Source organism: Canis aureus, chromosome 31 (assembly GCF_053574225.1).
Source record: "Canis aureus isolate CA01 chromosome 31, VMU_Caureus_v.1.0, whole genome shotgun sequence".
NCBI classification, from domain to species: domain Eukaryota; kingdom Metazoa; phylum Chordata; class Mammalia; order Carnivora; family Canidae; genus Canis; species Canis aureus.
This window is the reverse complement of record NC_135641.1, coordinates 8,795,762-8,815,784: the sequence shown is the minus strand read 5'-3', so window position 1 is coordinate 8,815,784 and position 20,023 is coordinate 8,795,762. Positions and strand designations below refer to the sequence as shown.

At 41.3% G+C, this 20,023-nt stretch overlaps 1 protein-coding gene across 2 annotated transcripts in view; it reads right to left on the bottom strand.

Annotated features, from left to right (window-relative positions):
• Nucleotides 1-2,134: 2,134 nt before the first annotated feature.
• The window catches only part of ATPSCKMT (ATP synthase c subunit lysine N-methyltransferase), a 193,798-nt gene continuing 175,909 nt past the window's right edge, over nucleotides 2,135-20,023 (bottom strand). Inside the window, exons 6-8 of one of the 2 annotated variants that reach the window (XR_013369173.1) lie at nucleotides 18,419-18,793; nucleotides 5,532-5,624; nucleotides 2,135-3,352 (exon numbers count right to left, since the gene is read on the bottom strand). The gene's annotated coding sequence lies outside the window, so the exon portion shown is untranslated. The remainder of the gene's footprint in view (nucleotides 3,353-5,531; nucleotides 5,625-18,418; nucleotides 18,794-20,023) is intronic. The other variant, XR_013369174.1, reaches the window with a different exon arrangement.

The following is a 20,023-nucleotide window of genomic DNA, read 5'->3' as shown; positions in this document are numbered from 1 at the left end:
ATGATTCAATATCTTTCATGTAGAGATGATCATCTCCAGATGGATGGATTGGATCACTTCTCAAGAATTATGTTTCCCTTAGCCTTGCACTGAATTTCAGCTACAGTAAGTTATTAGGAGATGGGTTTTTACTGTAAAACCCATAGGGCAGGGTCTCAGCTCTGTAAAACACCCAACAACATTTGCATACTACATTTAGCAGAGTGCTATTATAAGATCAAGAAATTTTGTAGAGTCTCTATATTATGCAATCCAATGTCTGACTTATCTTACATTTTGTCCCTTTCCAAGTTAGCAGGTGTTCTTTGCTTTTTGGATGGCTTCAGGTCACATGTTTGAGATTCACTTTTCTAAGTTAAAATAATTAAGCTTCATTTCTGGGTTTCACAGGATTCAAACAGAGCATCTGAAACAGATAGGAGTTAGCTTTCTCTGAACAATTTTACAGGAAGACTTAATGAGTAACAATCAACTGGAACTAATACTTGATCGATCAATTGAGGTGATAAACAGTAATAAAGCAGGAGCACAGCCCAGAAGCCCATGCCAGGAACCTAAAACTATTGACAAAACAGATAGGAAATGTAAAACACTTTGAATCAATACCAGATTTGGCAGTTGAATAAGCGTTTGACTAATGCATCTTATCAGTTGTAAATCAGCTTTGAACTGCTATAAGATGTCATAAGACCATCTGAGGCAAAATTGAGGGGGGGAAAAGCCTAAATCCTCCCTAAAAAAAATCATCATATTTTATGGCATTTGTATTAGAATTATTTCTAGAATAATGCAATTTCACAGCTATAATTCAAACTAGGTCTTAGTCTATTGGTTTAACTGCAGCATAGCTAAAATTTAGAAGTTTTTATAGTGTTCAATCCCATAATGGTGTTAGAAAACTTAGAGAAAATTCAATTATAGTACAGGAGACTTTTGTTCCTTGTTTCTCCTTTCACAATGGACTTCTTTTGGAGACCAACTAAATAAGTAGCAGTTTCCAAATTTCTAACCCAACATACATAAAAATGGAGTGGTTTACTAATCCAGAAGCACTGTCAAGGGATGCAGAGATTATTAAATGCAGCATAGGAATATCACAAAAAAAAATAATTCTCTAAAAGACTAACTCTTGCTCAGGTAAAATATATCTTGATCCTGGCATAGTTTTAAATATATCATATGATGAAATAATTATACACATTCCTATAAATACACATGGCATCAGAAAGAATCTGGAAAGCACCGGGTCATGCCATTGGCTAGAGGTCTCACCTTTTATCTTGAAGGAACAATTAGAAGGAAGAAGCACTGGGCCCCCAGGATGATCTGAAAAACAAAGATGGCTATGCACCTGGCAGCTATGTCAAGGGGCACCTACAGCCCCCCAAATGGGCAACTGGCTGCTGGTGTTTTGGTTTCTTGGAACAAATAAGAGGAATTACAGGAATAGCTAAGGTTCAGTTTTAGAGATGATCTAATCAAAATGTCTCAGTTTGCTCCAAGAAAATGAGATCCAAAGAAATTAAATGGTTTGCCCAAGATCAGAGAGCTAATTCTAGGTGAGCTCCCTAGAGCTCAGCCTCCCATTTCCCAGACCCTGATGGCTTATCCTACACCAGGGCCAAGCATGGCCTTCTCTCCTGGGATGGGCATCCCCTTATCACAACCTTCTCTCCTCCAGGCTGTGGATGTTGTTGGCTGGCTGCTTTGGCAGGAATCACAATAGCACCTGGCCATCATATCTGAAGGGGAACAACAGGATCTCAGGATGATTTGGTCAGTTCTGGAATAGGTCTTTGTAGGATTCCACTGAGAAGTAGGTTCCAGTGTGTCACATTTATTAATGTTGGTCTTGAAGTTTCTGCATACAGTCTTTATTAATATACATACATTATGCATCATGCCTTGTTTTTGAGCTGATGTGCCAAGAACCAAGGGCTGCAACAGCACAGAGGACGGCTTCAGTCACTGTGAGCCGACCAGGCAATGACCTGCGGCCTTCAACTATGGTCTCATCATTCCTACTGTGAGACTGTATAAAATAGATTATTTAGAAATCAAATATTTAAGAAAGGACATACATAGCAAATAGGAAATATGCAATAGATTTGTTTAGCCCATTCACAAATCTAAGTTTCCTTCTTGGAGTTGGCCTGGGACGGGGGCGGGGGGACACATTTATGCAAATTAGCATTGTGCTAAGAAACTTGATTTATTTCAAAACCAGAAGATTCCATTGCTCTTGGTGAACTTTAGAAATTTTCTTTAAGGGAATAATTTGTTTGCTATTGTACTGAATGATGTTATATCTTCTCTGTGTGTGTGTGTGTGCGCGTGTGTGTGCATGCACACACACGCGCACACACATTGATTTAGGCTTACAGCCTCTCATCCTCACTAGTGATTTTTATTAGTTTAGTTTCATAAATATTTAAGAACATTTGTAAGTCAAATCCATTTTTTGTTCTTAAGAATGCTTCATGTCGGGATCCCTGGGTGGCGCAGTGGTTTAGCCCCTGCCTTTGGCCCAGGGTGCGATTCTGGAGACCCGGGATCAAATCCCACATCAGGCTCCCAGTGCATGGAGCCTGCCTATGCACCCTCCCTCTGCCTATGTCTCTGCCTCTCTCTCTCTCTCTCTCTGTGTGTGACTATCATAAATAAATAAATAAATAAATAATTTAAAAAAAAAAGAATGCTTCATGTCTTAGAAATTAAATAATATATTTTAATTTTTTTATTTTCTTGTGTTACGCTCTATTTCCTGCAAGTGTAGCTACCACCTGTGACCATACAACACTATGACAATAGCACTGACTATACTTCCTCAATTGTACTGTGACTCATTCATTCCATAACTAGAAGCCTGGATCTCTCACTCTCCTTCACTCATTTTGCCCATCCTCCCATTATTAAAATGCTGTATTTTTAAATGATTTTTTAACCATACACAGATATTGTATTAACCACTTAAAAGGGGAAAGTAATTATAACAAGTTTGTTTGCATTCCATTAGAATCAGATATGTGAAATGAACTATATCCCAGCAACTGCTTCTAGCAGAATGCCCTGGGATGGATCAGTAAAGAAGAGCTACTACCTGTGGTACCATCAGATTTCCATTGGCCTTCTCATAATCCCAAAATAGTGTCATTTTCCTTTCAAATTCTGAGAACTGACTGGTGGATCAGGCATGATTATGGCTGTCAGCAGAAGCAGCTTCAGCTGACATTCCTGCTGCACTCACTCACGGCTGGAGCCTGGGCCATGCTTCCTTTAATTCCAGATGGCATTCTTTCTCCTTGGTCTTGAAATTTTGTCCATGATGGGTCAGTTTCTCAGATACAAGAATCTAATAAAGATAAATAAGCTTTTCAGTTCTGGTTCTGCATATTAGACTCACCTTTTTTACATCCTTGGTTAGCACTGATTCCTACTTACTGGGGTCAGAGAACTGAGTAACTAACTTTATCAAATTGCTGGTGCTATGGAAATCTGGCAATAGTGGGAATCTGATGACTAGCCCATCAGGCAAGTCATCCTAGAAGAATATAATTTCGTAAAGATGATATTAGGCATCAGACTTTGTTTTCTGTTTTTTACTCCTAATCAAATGAATGAATGATCCAATGCTCTTTATTGAAGTCAACCAACAGACCAACATGAAAGAAATGAAAACACCCAAAGCTGCTTCATGGTGAAGGCCATCCTTGCTTCTCACAAGCTTCTGTCTGCCCCCTAATCACAACTTCCAGCTCTCACTTAATGATCTCGCTCCTACTGGTTGGGTTGATATTCTCTGGAGGCCCCACTAACTCCTACCTCTGCACTTGTCCTAGAGCACCTGGGGAGCACAACAGTGCAATAGGCCATGGGCATCCTGGTGGACCCATGGTCTACACCATGGGCCCTCATTTGAATGCACTCCTCTGATCTCCTTCAGGGGACTTCAGTAAAATTCAGAAGAGATCACCACAGACTGCAGAAGAATGGAAAGCTTCCTAGAGAAATCTGAATGTGAACTGGGTCTTGAAACGTGGTTAACTAAAATGACCTCCCTTAATGTCAATAGCGCTTCTGTTTTTCATCACCCTTCCCCTACAAGGAGCCTTTTTAGGTTTTTCCTAATCACCCTTCTCCAAGACATTTTAGCATCTGTGTATCTCGTTACACACTATGACCCTTTAAAGGTAATACCTAAAAGTTTTTTCATTCCCCATCCTGAGAATCAATTTTTGCCTCCTTTGGGGAAAAATCATCGTAGGGAATGCACATCACGTGTGTTTCTCTTGTATAAATGAAATTCTTCTGCTATCTTATCCTTTGTTGGTAGACAAATTCCCCTTCCAGAATGATATTTTTCAGTGTGGGTTGCTTAAGAGAATGTTTGAATCCTCTTAGGGGAAAAAATGGAAGCCTCCCAATAAATGAGTCCTGAGATGGTAGAAGAGGTGACACTTCATCTCTGCCATGCTTTGGGTTTTTTTTTAAAACATTTTTATTTATTATTTGACAGAGAAGGAAAGAGAGAGAATAAGTAGGTGGCATGCCAAGCAGAGGGAGGGGAAAAGCAGACTCCCTGTTGAGCAGAGCCCCGCACCCCCAACGCAGGGCTCTATTCCAGGGCCCTGGGATCATGACCGGAGTGGAGGGCAGATGCTTAACTGACTGAGCCTTCCAGGTGCCCCCATGCTTTGCTTTTTATATCTAGACATCAAGGAGTCCAGATGTCTTAGAAGGTTAGGAGGATGCCCCTGAATCATGAGGAGAACTTGGGCAGTGGGAAGAATGACCTTCCTAGAGCAGACATTACCTAGAGATTGAGAACATTGTTTGGTGAGCTAGATTATTACTTCATGTCACTCTCTGTTTATCCACATTTGCTATGTCTGAATTCATGAGTAAGAGTAGGAAAGTGAGCTGAGAAAGTAAGATGGGAGAGTGGGCCTGTAATGACACATTCAATGGGACCAGAGAGGACTATTCACTCCTTTCCCTGAAGCAGTATAGACAGCTTCATAAAGGAGATGGAAACTAAACACCACTTATGTCTCAATTTTGCATAGAACTAGCAAGTGCTTATATCCTTGGCCTTAACTGACCCACACTAGCTTGCCTCCTCCCTTCTTTACTTCTCCCCTCAACAAATATTTGAGTGTCAAGGATTTGTGAATACTATAAAAAAGCAAACATCAAGACTGATCCACTTTTTCCCCCAGAGAGCCTGCAGCCCACTGAAAAAATGCGGATGATGTGATTAGTAGAATTCGTGAGTAGAATTAAGTATAAGTTTCCCTAGAACATTTGCTCCAGCCTCGCACATTGTGACTCACTGAGAGACATTCATAGTCTGTTGTTCTTTGAGGATGAACTCCCCCTTTGGGGAACTTAATCTCATTTGTACTTCCAAATTCATTGTTTTGAGGAGCAGAATCAAGTGGCTTAAAGTCAAGCTGCTACCTAAATTAAGGCCTCTCCCCTCCTTTAACTCTCCCCACAAAATTAGTGATTACAATCAAAGAAACAATTACCTTTTATAAGATTTGCTTTTAATTAACCTGTTTGTTCCTCCCTGGAAATGCTGCTACTAAAAGCGCGTCTAATGAGTCCTGCTGCTCTGGTACCTGCAAGAATAGACAGGCAATGAACAGATGGCCTGATGGTTCCTTCATCCTGGACACCTTCAATCTCAAGAAAGTCAAGTCTACTCACGTGATCCTGGGAAGTGGGGCTTGCTCCAGACAGCTTTTGAGGACACAAGGTTGTCCAGAGAACAGGCAGTGGAGGCTAGTCCTGAAAGATGGAAGAGGCTCAGTGAGAAAAGCTGAAACTTTTTTCCTGACTAGTTCTTAAAAGTATTATGTCAGCTTCATAAGCTGTTGTCATGACATTCTCCCAATCTGCTGACCTTTTCACATCATTAGAACAAACCTGAGTCAATAGATCCCCTTGAGCCAGCCTCCATAGCCGACCTCAGCCACACAGCCACCGGGCAGGAGTCTGCTAAATCTACTTTTTCTGTTTAGAAGTTACAGAGGCTGGCACAGTGGCTAGCCTGCTGAATGATTCTTCAAGAAACCCAACGCTTAAAATCCATTTTTTTAATAATAAATTTATTTTTTATTGGTGTTCAATTTGCCAACATACAGAATAACACCCAGTGCTCATCCCGTCAAGTGCCCCCCTCAGTGCCCGTCACCCATTCACCCCCACCCCCCGCCCTCCTCCCCTTCTACCACCCCTAGTTCGTTTCCCAGAGTTAGGAGTCTTCCATGTTCTGTCTCCCTTTCTGATATGTCCTACCCATTTCTTCTCCCCTCCCCTCTATTCCCTTTCACTATTATTTATATTCCCCAAATGAATGAGACCATATAATGAAAGTCCATTTCTTATCCTATAGAAGCTTGCCTACTGAACGCTCCTGCACTGTCGAGACCTCTCTCCAGCAGACCTGAGCTGTAACAGATTGTCCTAAAGCCCATACTCCATAGCCTCCTCCAAATGACTATCACCAAGTCACAGTCCTCTTTCGTAGAATCTTTCAACACTCTTGCCTTCTCAATAGAAGGGCAGAAGTGCTTAGAGCCAGAAGATGTAGGCATACAAGCATGTTTCAGTGGTATGGTTCCCAGATTTGAGATAGCTCAGCTTCCATTTTCTAGGCAACTCTGTCAGGAAGATTAACCATTAACTTTATCCTTTATTCTTAGTTGATCTCAAACTGTTTATCAAACTGGCCGCTAATGCTGGAGATGAAATTGGTCTCCAGCCTTGAAGAGAAAATTCCTTTGGAACATTCTGAATTCTTGAGTCCTCCCAGGGCAGCTGCCAGGTTTCAGAAGAAATTGACTTGGAGACTGCTCCCTCCCAGTCTTCAAAGTCCTTCTGGTAACTGGCCCTTCTGGCAACTGGCCACTTGATAGTTTTCTCCCCTACAGTTATAAGTAAGTCACTCCCACAGCACGAAAAAAAGAATCAACTAATTAAAAGTATATCTCTCATTTGTCCTTTAGGAAAGTTCCAGAATTCTATCAGACCCCTAAATTCCAATAGTTCAAATTTTAAAAAAGTGTATTACCACTTAAATGAATCACTTCACAAAAACATGATACAGACTACTTTTCTTTGATAAATTTCTCCATCATCTTGTATTTTTCAAAGATGAGGAAAGAGCCTCCATTAAATCCCATTTTATTTAATTTGAGCTCAAGTTTAAATGTGGTGGTTTCCTTAGAAACTACTGCAACCTGAAACTTGTATGGCCAGCTTCTAGTTACAAACTCAAGGTTATCTATGAACGTAAGTTTTAAAATAATATTGAAATAGAACTTAAAAACTGAGATTCTAGTGTTTTTATACTAAGAACTTTTTAGTAAAGAAATGAAAAAGATAAGGAAATAAAGTTTTGCATATGACACTGAGTATGCTGCTTCATAAAAGCCATCCCTCTGAAATGGGTTATATACGTAACTGAACGTGCTGATGTCTCTTGAAATTTGCTGAGAATAAATTTGAAATTGCATTTCCATGTAAGTAATTGCCTATCTTCTAGAGCAATGGTTCCTAACTTTTTCAAAGATCTTTTTTGAATACCAAGAAATTTTAGCAAGAACTCCCACATGATTGGAAATATGCAGAATACATGTGGAGAGAGGCTCACAGGTCTTTGCATTAATTCCACAGTCCCTCAAGAGTCTGGGTCCCACCAGCTGGTTTCCACTGATCCTGTACTGTGATAGCCATAAAATTATCCAGAAATGACTGGCCCTATGCAGACATTCTAGAACAAGCTCGCAGCTCACATTAAAACTTCAGAGATCACTGTGCCTATACCAGACTTGCCTATACCAGAAAACAAATGTCCTCCATTTTTTCTTTTAGTCTCAATATGTAGTCTACTATTGATGTGTTACACCCTGTAAATTTACCTTTCTAGTACTCTCTAATCAAATCTAAAAACCATTTACCTTCTTCTCAAGCATAGGCTTGAATGGTGAGAACGCAGAGAATTCAAGAAGGACCTTTCTATATGCAAATAATAAATGTGATAACTTATCATCCTCTCCATGGAGATGATTATCCACATAAATCTTAACGGTGCCACTGAGAGCTGCATTAAATCATCCCACTGGCCCGTTGCATTGTGGGTGATAAGCTGGCATTTTTATATATTTAACCCTACTGCACTTTGGCAGGAAATCACACCCTGTTTGTATGCAGGAATCTCTGCAAGAAACCTAGGCCAAAAACTAACCACGCCCAGCCTCACCTAGTTTTGGAGCACAGGAACGCAGTCATTCTGCTTCCCAATCCCTTATGCCCCAAAGGTTGCTTCTACGATGAACATGTTGCTCTTTCAAGAAAGATTTTCTAACCTCCACACTCTCTGGAAGATTTTCCCCTGACAAATGGGAATATTGCGGGTTCTTGCTTAGAAATTGTTCTTCCTCAGCCTCTAGCATGCCTCACAACCTATGTATCATCCTGCATCAACCTTTGGGTCACAGAATCATAGACATTATCTGAGTGGCATGAATTCAGAGGATCCACAAACTTGGATGGGGAGAAAGGTACATCTTTATTTGCACTAAGTTCTAACTAGAATTTAGCATTTCCTTCAAATGTGAAAGCAGGCAACAAACCACAGTCATCCCAGAGACTTTATCACCAAGAGAAATCACAGATATTTTCATTCACATTAAGGTTGCACAGATATCTCAAAATATTTACTGTCATCACTATTTTAAAGTTCAGGCAGCTGTTAGACCTGCCATGAGAGCTAGAGCTTGCATTTACAAGGTAACAAAGAAGCCTATATATATCACTAAATCACCAATTTGATACATATATTTACTAATTATATTTTAACAAAATTGGTTGCTTTTACTGTGTATTTTATTTTTTGTAGTTAAAAACATTATTTGGAGAAAGGGTCCCTGGGCCTCATTAGATGGTCCAGGGCATAAAGGAGGGTGAGAATTCTTGCCTTGAATTGTCACTGCTGCTACTGCATCCTTGAAGACCCTGTGCTTGGCTCCATTGCTCTCAAAACCCCACCATAGGGCTCTCCCTAAAACCTACGAGCCCCCTGCTTGCATATATGGGGTTAGTACTGTTTGACCTCCACAAGCAAGACACATTCTGGGCAGAAGCTCTGCCCAGCAAGGCCCATCCCAAGAGTCATCCTTTATGGATTCTTTCCCAGCATCTTACTCTTAGGGGACATGGCGTGGACATAGCACACAAAACCATGCCTTTGCCCCTTCATTCATTCTGATCAATCGTTAAGAGGTCCTTAGAGAACATTTCATCTGCCTCTTAATTCCACAGTCAAGACAATGGAATCCCAGTTGGCAAAACGACCTGCCTCAAAATCCCACAGCAAGTAAATTGCCCTGACTCCCAGGAAAGTTCTCTTCTGTACACTGTACATGGACAGATAACAACTAGAATTTACATTGTGCTTATTCCATACCAGGTACTGTTTTAAGTGCTTTACATATATTAATTCCTTTAGCAGTCATAATGAATCAATTAGGTAAGTTCTGGAAATATCCTCACTTTACAGATGGGGAAACTGAAGCCCAGAGTGGTGAAGGGACTAACTAGGTGACACAATTAGTAAATGATGGAGCCAAGATTCAAATCAGGCTCTTAGCCTGAAACTATCTGCCTCTCTAGTCAACCTCTACCAGGTAGTCTGAAATTGAAAGAAAACACATATATCAATGCTCAATATGTCTGATGCGTAAGTACTGACAATAATAGTTATAATCACTTGTAGCAAGGTAGATACAAAGTACTATGGACAAAGATGAAGTAGATGGTAAAGGCCAGACTTTCAGGAGTGAGGAAATGAAAAGAAAACTGTAGCCCAAGTAGAAAGGAAGTCGAGCAAACCAACCCACATTTGCAATGACCTACTGGACGTCCCCAAACTCATAAGGTTGAAAACTCTACTTATTGCCTCTTGCCCCCAAATTCATCCCTGCTGCTGTATTCCTTTATTCAGTGAAAGTTGGTACATCCAACTTCTTTCGCCTTCTTTCTTGTTCCATGCCTCCCATCTCACCCACAAACCCTGACAACCTGCCCCAGAAATATCTCCTACAATTCAAAATATGGCTCAAATACTAAATTTAATTCCTCCTCAAAATTAGCACCAGCTGACCAAAGAAAATCTGTATCAATGCTGGAAAATTGGAAAGGTTGAAAATGACATTCAAATGAGATTCAAGGACTTTCCAAGCAATATAGGGAAGTGAGGCCAGCCACAGAATAGGCTACTCTGGGCCCCCACTACTGTAAAAAGCAGGGAAACCCACTTGGGAACAACTGGGAATAAAGGCAGGGAGCCACCAGCAAGTCCTAGCTTGGAGAGCATGAGGGATGGGTTTTTGTTTTGCCTACCTCCCTTCCTTCTTTGAGGAAACTGTAACTCTCCCTTTGGGGCCCCCGTATATGGGACCTGTCCTATCCTAAACACAGAGGAAAGTGTGTGACCAAGCTAAGCCACACGGACTTCCTCCTGGGAATTCAACCTTGAGGTATACATGCAGGAGAGAAAGGAGTTAGCACTGAATCATCAGATTGAAAGCCACCCCCTGGAAAGGTGGTCCAGAAGCTCTTGTTTCTAAGATCCCTAGAACTGCACCATATCCCATCCTCCTGAGGCCCAGTGGCTCCATCCTCCTATGCTTTGTAACATAGATGTACACTATATACATCCTTCTACATGGATCAATATTTCCTAATCAGTATTAAAGAAGAAAAGAGCAAAAACAAAAGAGAATTCCTAAAAGAGGTTTGCTCTCTAGGCAGTGAGGCAGAGCTCATTTCAGACTCAAGTGAAAGGAAAAACTCATGTGCTCATCCTAAAGACAGTAGAAACCATGACAATGACTTAGAGCTAAGGAAATAAAGTCTAGTCAAATAGGGAGGGAAGTTAGTGCAATCTCAGGGAGGCTGAAGGCTTTGCTTAACTCACAGTTAATTCAATAATTGGTGAGAATTCATTTGAACCCTTAGGACATGGGCTGTAAGACCATCCCAGTTGAAGGGTGTGACTAGGAGACCCTATAGTCCACCTACAGACTATAGAAAGGCTCCACATGCCCATCTGAAGCACAGAAATGTCTGGGCATCCAGGGTGTGGGTCCCACACAAAATTCTCTTAAAGAGAAGCAATCTTTCTGCTTATGATGAGAACCTCAATATACTCAGAACAGTCTATTACTCAGCTCAGGCCACCATAACAAAATATCGCAGATTTGGGGGCTTAATCAGCAGAAATGTATTTCTCACAGTTATGGAGGCTGGAAGGCCAAGATCAGGACTCCACCAAGGTCAGATTCTGATGGAAGCACTCCTTCTGGCTTGCAGAGCACACTGCCTTCTCACTGTGTCCACACATGGTGGGAAGGGAAAGAGAAAGGGGGTAGGAGGGAGAGAAAGAGAGAGGAAACTAATCATATCATGAGGAATCTACCTTCATGACCTCATCTAAACTTAATTATCTCCCAAAGGCCCCCCCGCTCCTAATATGATTCCCTTGGTGGTGAGGGCTTCAACATATGAATTTGGGTCATAGGGAATGCAACACAATTCAGCCCACAGCAAATGGTAAAACTACTTTTTCACTGGGTATCATTTAACCCTTGGAAGATCTTAAGATGTGTATAATCCATCTTAAACACCCTCACATACACAATGCAATGCTATGATATGTTGGTTTAAGTTACAGCCTGAGCATACTCAGTGGCCTCCTGGCGAACCCCAACCCACGGTGCGTGTTCTCACAAGCAAACCAGGACAGCTGCAGCAAGAGCTTCAGCCTCCCAAATCTCCATCCACATGTGAAGATTCTGTAATTCATATAGAGAGGGTCAGAAGGGAGCTTTTGTTGGTAAAATTAGGGGTATTCAAGGTATATAATTGAGTAAAATGTCAGTGACAACTCCCACACTTCATGAACCGGATAGACAAAGAACTCCGTAAATGACACCATTGACATTTGATGCTGTAAGACTCCCATGTCCAGCCATTGCATTTGGAGAAGTCTGGCCTTCAGGTAACGTATCTTTCTCAGTGAACCTTCTCTGATCAGATCACCCATGATACAGGAACTGTGGCTTCACAGAGCTCACAGACTTGATAATAGGAGTCTGTTTTGATAAATGCCCATGAGGAGGGTTTGGCTTCAGACCCTCTTCCCTGTGACCTGGTCAAGCCACAATCACCTGCCGGCAAAAACCAGTTCTCAGCAGGTTAGAATATCAATGCTCATGTGTTACATTAGGGAAAAAAACCTATGTATGTCTAGCATGTAGAGTGTTTTGGAATAATTTGGTCTATCAAAACAAGTGAATTCGCTGTGTGATTCCATTAAAATGTGCAGTTTATTTTAGACTTGAGATTTTAAGCAAAGAGAATTTGGCTAGGTTTGTAAATAATATTGGGATGCTTAGGAGAACTTGAGATTTACTATATCCATAAGTTTATCACATCAACAACATAGGAGAAATCAAATATATTTATAAATGCAGTAAAAATGTTTAAAGGAATTTAATTAACCAAGTTGTAAAGGGGGCTGATTATTTAAGGTAGTTTTGTCTGTTCAACTGGAACACGAATAAAAGCACTCTTGGATAGGATTGTTAAAATTCAATGGATTTATAAAAAGAACAATCAGATTTATAAGTGGGATTCAGAAGCTTAAGGAAAACAAGACTTTTACATTTTTTTATTTGAATAAACTGAAAATTAATCTAAAAGTCCAAATAGATGTGAGTCATCCCTTTTAGGGAGGGAATAAAAGTCATTTTAAAAGCCAAAACACACCTATCAAGAAATCAGAACTTGCGAATCACTGTTAATTTTAATACTGACACTATTTTCCCACAGAAGGAATCAGTTCTAGGAGGGTTTTGATTATGCACCCCTCAAACTAGCTTGAGAACATATCTTTAATATACATCTTGTGATTGACAGGCCATGATGCATGCTACGAGGTACTGCCTAGAGCCCCCTTTGACAAAGGACAAGCTGCCCGGCTGCTCTGGGTGCTGTGGGCAGACAGCCTCAGTGGTCAGCCCTTTGGGGACATCTCAGCTACACAGAGCCACCGAGCTGACTGCATGGCCTCCTGCACAGGCCCCCACCCAGAGGCTTTTCCATGAAGGCCTGGCCAGCTGGGGCCAGCTCTGGATGACTCTGTAGGTCACACACAGGGTGAGTGTGTGGGGGAGGGGGGGCTTCCTCAGAGCTGACCTCTCCCCCTCCCCCATTCTGCTTTCTTCATCTCCATCCCACAGAGGGTAGCGGCCAGAATACTCCCCACAAAACCCTGCATGATGACCAACACCTTCACAGAGGCTGCTCTCAAGACACCCAACCTACAACACAAACTATGTGCATGAGCCTCTCAATCACTTCATGAAACGGTAGCCAAGTTTAATGTCTTTATGATTTTATTATCTTCAGAGTAGAAACAGGAGTGAGGACACCAGATTCTGGTGAGCCATAACGTATGGCTAAATGGGAGGTTACCTGCTAGATGGCCTATACTACCAGGGGAAAACTCATCACAGGCTACATAACATTTCATTCTGAGACATATCTTTTCCCATGCTATTGTCTCTGACTTCGCTCCTGGTGAGGCAACTGTCCTTATGTCATTGCTGTCATCTGCACCAGAGCAAACATCAAAACTACCAGCATCAAACCCCACAGGGTGAACATCTGCTTCCAAGAGAGGAGTAGATGTACATTTCCTGACTCCTTCCACTGAGTACTACAAAAAAACCTGGACACTACATAAGGAGACTGAACAATGGAGAGAAATCTGACAAATTGGATGAACCTAGAGAATTATGCTGAATGAAAAAAAAACTCACTTGAAAATGTTACATACTGTATAACCCGTTTATACAATATTCTTGAAATGACAAAATTTTAGAGATGGACAAAATTTTAGAGACGGACTAATGGCTGCCAGAGATTAAGGAATGGCAGTGTGAGAGGGAAGTGTCTGCATCCATAAGGAGCAACGTGAAGGAATTCTGATGGTGATGGAAATTTTCTGTGTCTTGACTGTCTCCATGTCTGTATCCTGGTTGATATCACACTGTAGCTTTGCAAGATGACACCACTGGGAAAAACTGAGTCAAAGGGGCACAGGGTCTTTCACTATTATCCCCTATAACTGCATGTGAATCTACAGTTATCTCAAAATACAAAGTTTCATTTGAAAAAAAAAAAATTCAGGTTGAATGCTAGCAATTGAGAAGAAAATCCTGCGGACAAAGTAGAATACTTTAACCCGTTGGAGCCAAATGGTTGTTGGGAAAGATTGGAGAATGGTGAATCAGGTGTGTTCTGCAATTTTCCATAGTTGACATCAAAGTAAACTAGTCCTCAAAGATGAACTTACCATGAAACAAAACTGATGCTGCAGGACCCATCACGTGCACAGACCCTACCGAGGCCCTGGAGTGCATCACAGCAGTGCATTTGCTGGGAGTAAAATTTGCAAAAGTAAGATAGTCAATCAGTGTTGGCGAGGACTGTGATCTCCTTCTACTCTGACTTGTCTCCACCTTGCTTCTCCTCTCATCAGGTGGGGATGGGGTGGCCGCAAGCATCTCGGGAATCTTGTTAAAGGGCAATTGAGCAGGAGAAACAAGTTTTTTGATTGGTGGATGAGGTTTGATGAGGTTCCCATGGTTCACAGTCACTTCCAAGTCTAACCACGTGATCACAGCACAGGAATGTGGCCCGGATTTCCCTGCCACCCACGGTGTCACCTCACCAGCATGGCACAAAAGTGTAGGTCCAGAAGTCATACTCCAACCCAAACATTATCTATGGTCCCTGTTATGGACTGAATTATTTACTCCCCCAAGTTCATAGGTTGAACCCTCAAACCCCAGTGTGACTATATTTGAAAAAAGGGCTTTTACAGAGGTAATTGAGGTTAAATGAGGTCATGGGGTGTGGAATCCTGATCCAGTAGGACCGGAGTCTTTATAAGAAGAGAAAGAGAAAGTAGTGATGCTCATACACAGAGGAAAGCCTACATGAGACCACAGAGAAAAGGCAGAAGTCTGCACCCCAAGGAGAGAGGCCACAGGAGAAACCAAACTGCCAACACCTTGATCTTGGACTCCCAGTCTGCAGGACTGTGTGAATGTACGTTTCTGTCTTGGCTGTACTGTCCGCGGTGTTTTGTTATGTCAGCTGGAACAGACTAATACATCCCCAACACCTTAAACATGAGAGCAGTGAGAAAAAAAAACAAGGTTGGAAATATACAGAGCCTGGAGCTAGTCTGGGCAGATCTCTCCCAGTCACCAAAGGTGTAAAACTCTAACTCTACACCTGGGTAGCACGGACGTAGGCATCTGACTCTTGATTTTGGCTCAGGTCCTGATTTCAGGGTTGTGAGATCGAGCTCAGTGTCAGGCTCTGCACTCAGTGCGGAGTCTGCTTCAGATTCTCTCTCCCTCTCCCTCTGCCCCTTCCACTTGCACTCTCTCGCTCTCTCAAATTAGATAGATAGATAGATAAATAGATAGATAGATAGATAGATGATAGATAGATAAATAAATCTTTTTGAAAAACAACTATAAGCAGAGAGCTCAGTTACCACCAATCTAAATCTGCTCTTCTATAGAGAAACTCAAGAATGAAATATGGGGTGCTTGGCTGGCTCAGTCAGTGGAGCATGTAACTCTTGATTTCAGGGTTGTAAGTTCAAGCCCCACGTTGAACATAGAGATTATTCAAAAAATAAACTCTTTTTAAAAGATGAAATGTTTAGGAACACCTGGGTGTCTCAGTGGTTGAGCCTCTGCCTTTGGCTCAGGTGATCCTGGAGTCCCAGGATGGAGTCCCACACCGGGCTCCCTGCATGGAGCCTGCTTCTCCCTCTGCCAGTGTCTCTGCCTCTCTCTCTATGTCTCTCATGAATAAATAAATAAATAAAATCTTTTTAAAAAAGAAATGTTTACAGCTAGAAACAAACTATATCCTTGTATGAAAATACCACAATTAGAATCCCTCTGTCTTAAGAGGACAAACCTGTCACAGTACCTCAAACGGCAAGCACTACAAACCTCTCGGTGGGTGAAGTCTTAACACATCCTCATACACGAGACGGCTTTTTCGTGTCACCATGGAACCCCGTCCCCATCCTGAAGCAATCTGGCCAGCTCAGGTGATAATAGCATGCAAAGTCAAACCAAAGCAGTGAGATGCTCCGGAGAATCAAGTCTTCTGATAACAGAACTGCCCCTCATGTGGAAGCATAGGTCGATCTGTTGACTGTCACAACATGGCGATCACTGACTATGCAATCAAAAATGTAGGGAGGAGGGCAACATAGGGACAGTCAATTAATGGAAGTATTTATGCTATTTTTTTGTATTTTGTAGTATTTGTGGATTTGACAGATTTTGATAGCAAAATTTGACCTCCCAAATCTGTAATGTTTCATGTTTTGTTTTTCTCATTCTAAATAAACAACCATGATTGTAACCTAATGTTTATTTCATTTGCAATTTTGTGTTCTCTTTTTAAAAAGCCTCCCTCCCCAAATTTTATAATCTTCAGACTCCACATCACCTAGATTGAGCCCTGCAGCAGCCACATGATGACAGAGCCAGGTAAGAATGAGTCCCATGGCTTTTTTGTTATTCTAAGTAAAGGCACACCATCAGTGTCTTTGGTGACACAAAGAACAGCACTGGGCTAAACAAACAAACACCTGTTCAGTCAAAAAAGTGATTGGGAAAAGTCAAACTTGAGATATGACGTTTTTTAGGAAATTCATAAGCTATTTTTCACCTATATTTTTCCTTCTTAATGTACAAACATGCTCAAGGTATGGTAAAAACCTAAATCTAATCTTAAAAGGCTCTTTCAAAAAATACAAAATAAAATTTTAAAGTGATGAGAAGCATTGTGTCAGTTTTACTGGCAGAATTTTTTTCTTTCTTAGTAAGACATAAAATACCAGTGTGTTTAAGAAGAGATAGCATCTTAAATTTGGTAAAATACACAAGTGTGTGAAACAATTTTAATCTACAACCTGGGAGTGGTTCACCGACACTTTAAAGACCCCAATCAGAAATCTACGCTCCAGGGGCAGTCCCTTAATATCTGAAAGACCTTTATCAGAAGCCCGCATTACAAAGCCTTCAACTCCCACACTCAGACTCTATTAGAAGATTTGCCAGAAAAAAATTTTTGTTTGTGAAATGAGTGTTGTTCAAATCTATGAATTGGCTGGAATATTTTCCTGCACCACTGCTCAGGCATGAGCAGGGATGAGAGTCTGGTCAGCTACCTAACAGCGCACCTACTACCCTATTAAGTCTTGCATTCCATGAAATTGCTAAAGATACTGTTGTGTGGCCTGACCCTCAGAGAGCCTAAGGACAAACAGCAGAGCTTTCTCTGAACTTCCGAGCACAGGTTTTGTGCTGCTACTAAACAAAGCTTGTTTGGTGGCTGGATTCATCATCAGACTGCTTGTACCATGGACGCTTTGTGATGAGGTTGTAGAGGGCAGGAGCTAGAGCCTTTGCCCACCTCTGCCCTTGGAGGCAACCTACATCCACAAAAACACCAGACAACCACTGACGACACAACTGACCATATGTAGCTGGGACCCCACCCAGTGCCTGACCACCAGTCACCATCATCACCCTCCCAAACCAAAGCCACTTCTGGACACCGAAGGTATAACTGATTAAAGAGCCATAAACCAAGTCATGAACCTTCATAATCATGAGAATCTCTCTCCTTGGTACAAATATATGAATAAAATGATATCAGCACAGGTTCAGCTTTGGGAAATTCTTTTAATTTTGCCCCAGGTAATTAGCTTATTTATTTCTAAAACTGGCCCAAAACTTATCCATTTGGATCCTCTGTGACTAACAGACATATAGTGGTTGCTAAGCAACATCATGCATTGTTATTCTTCATCTAATTTAAAATTCTCAGTTAGCAGTAAAGGTCTTCAGAGGGAAGTTATTGTTCGGGGTGGGCCAAATACTATTTTTCACTGTAGCCCATTCAATTTAGAAAAGAAATTACAGCGTACTGTTTAATCAACATAAAATGATTTATACAGAACATTTAACATCTTCTTGAAATGTAGCTGTCTTCTTTTACTAATCAGATCTACTTAATTTATTTTAAACTTTTCCAAGGAGATTTGCTTTCTCCTTCTATCCTTGCTCCTTCTTACATTCCCTCAACTCTCGAGCCAATTTACAGACACCCTTTAGCATGGGAACTGGGATATCTGGGGGGAAGATTTGGAAGCATAAGAGACACTCATATTACCCTGTAATTTGTCATGGGAAAGAAACCTCAAGCAATCTGGTCATCATTCTAATGAGTCACTTACCCAGCACTCCAACTTCATTAGAAAGAAGACACATTTAACATACAAGTTTTCTGTTATGAATGTTGCAAAAATTAATCAATTGTTTGTTCTAATAATAGTCTGGCTCGGCTTCAAGTATTTGGGAAGAGTGTTGCTGAAGTGCCCTCCCAGAGGACAGGACGTCAGATTTTTTCATTCACCCAACAGTATTTCTTGACATGAAGATTAACTTCTTGGCAAAACTTGTTGGAGAGGAAGTACATTTTCACAAAACAAGCAAAGACATTCCTGCAGAGTGACCCTCTCATTGTGCGTTCATGTATTGAAATGTCAACTGAATCAAAATAGATTAAAATAGGCTTTTCCTTATCTCGATTGCTTGGAATCTGGAACAATCTAGAATAAAAACATAAAAACTCATAGATTTAGGCTTATGGAAGAAAAGCACTATAAAAACAAATAAATGAGCAAAAATAAGTGGAATGTTTTAAGGGAAATGTAATTTTGTTACTATAACAATATGGAGAAAATCTGATTTTCATAGCAGTGAAATCTCTCCCAAGACACATAAGATTGATTTTTGTTGGCTTAAAACTTTATTAAGCCTCTTGGTTTGTGCATGTGTATGTGGTGGGAGGAGACTCCCCAGAGACTTTGTTTAAATTACAACAGAATAAATGGTCAGTAAGTTACTGTGGTTGGGGTCAGTTTAGTCATGGTTTTTGGGATTTAGTTTCTCAATGGAGGTGTGATTTTTTTTTTTAGGGACTATGGGTGGGGGCAGTTGGCAATACCAGATGAGAAAGTTTGGAGGAAGTGTCCAGCCGTCTAACAGAGAGGTTGTGCAAAGGTTTGTTGTAGGCATGGAGCCACACTGTCTTCCCTAGGGAGGCAGTGAGGCACATCCACAACCAAGTATACCAGAATTCCAACCTCAACAGTGCTGTTTTAACCCTGAGAACAAGGACTGGTCACACTTATCCTTCTGTACCTCAGCATCCCCATCTGTAAAATGGGAACATAAGCATTAATGAGCTAATATGCAGCCTGGGTGATAACGAGGGACCCCTCACCCCCTCTTTGCTTAACCCCTCTCCGCATTTGGTTTAATGCTCTGCTGTCATTGTCTTGAAATTCCTCATCACTCTTTATCATGGACCCCAGTATTTTCATTTGATCTGCAACTCACAAATTCCAGAATAGGTCCCCAAATTTATTAAGTATTTAGAACAAGTCCTGGCCCATTGTCAGTGCCAGCTGTTACCTTTATCTCCCTTCATCTATCACAGAATTTTAGGAAAATCCCCAGGAAGTAGATATGGTAGTGAACCTGGAATTTAGGGGGGAATGGGGGGGCAGGGAATTGACAGAGGAGCCAGCCTGGTGCATTCAGTACTGACTCCTGCAATATCCTGCCAATGGGACAGGATGAGACAGAGGCAGCCCAGGGGGATCCAGTCATATCTGGGCTGTGTCACTTTGAAGTCTGGAAGAAACTGTACAGGCTGAGGAAACATGCCCTGACCAGGAGGTCTTTAAGAATCAATTTAGTGACTAGCTGATAGCACATGTGATGAAAACATTTAAAAAGGGCAAGAAACCACTAGAAGATCCTTTATCCTTTTA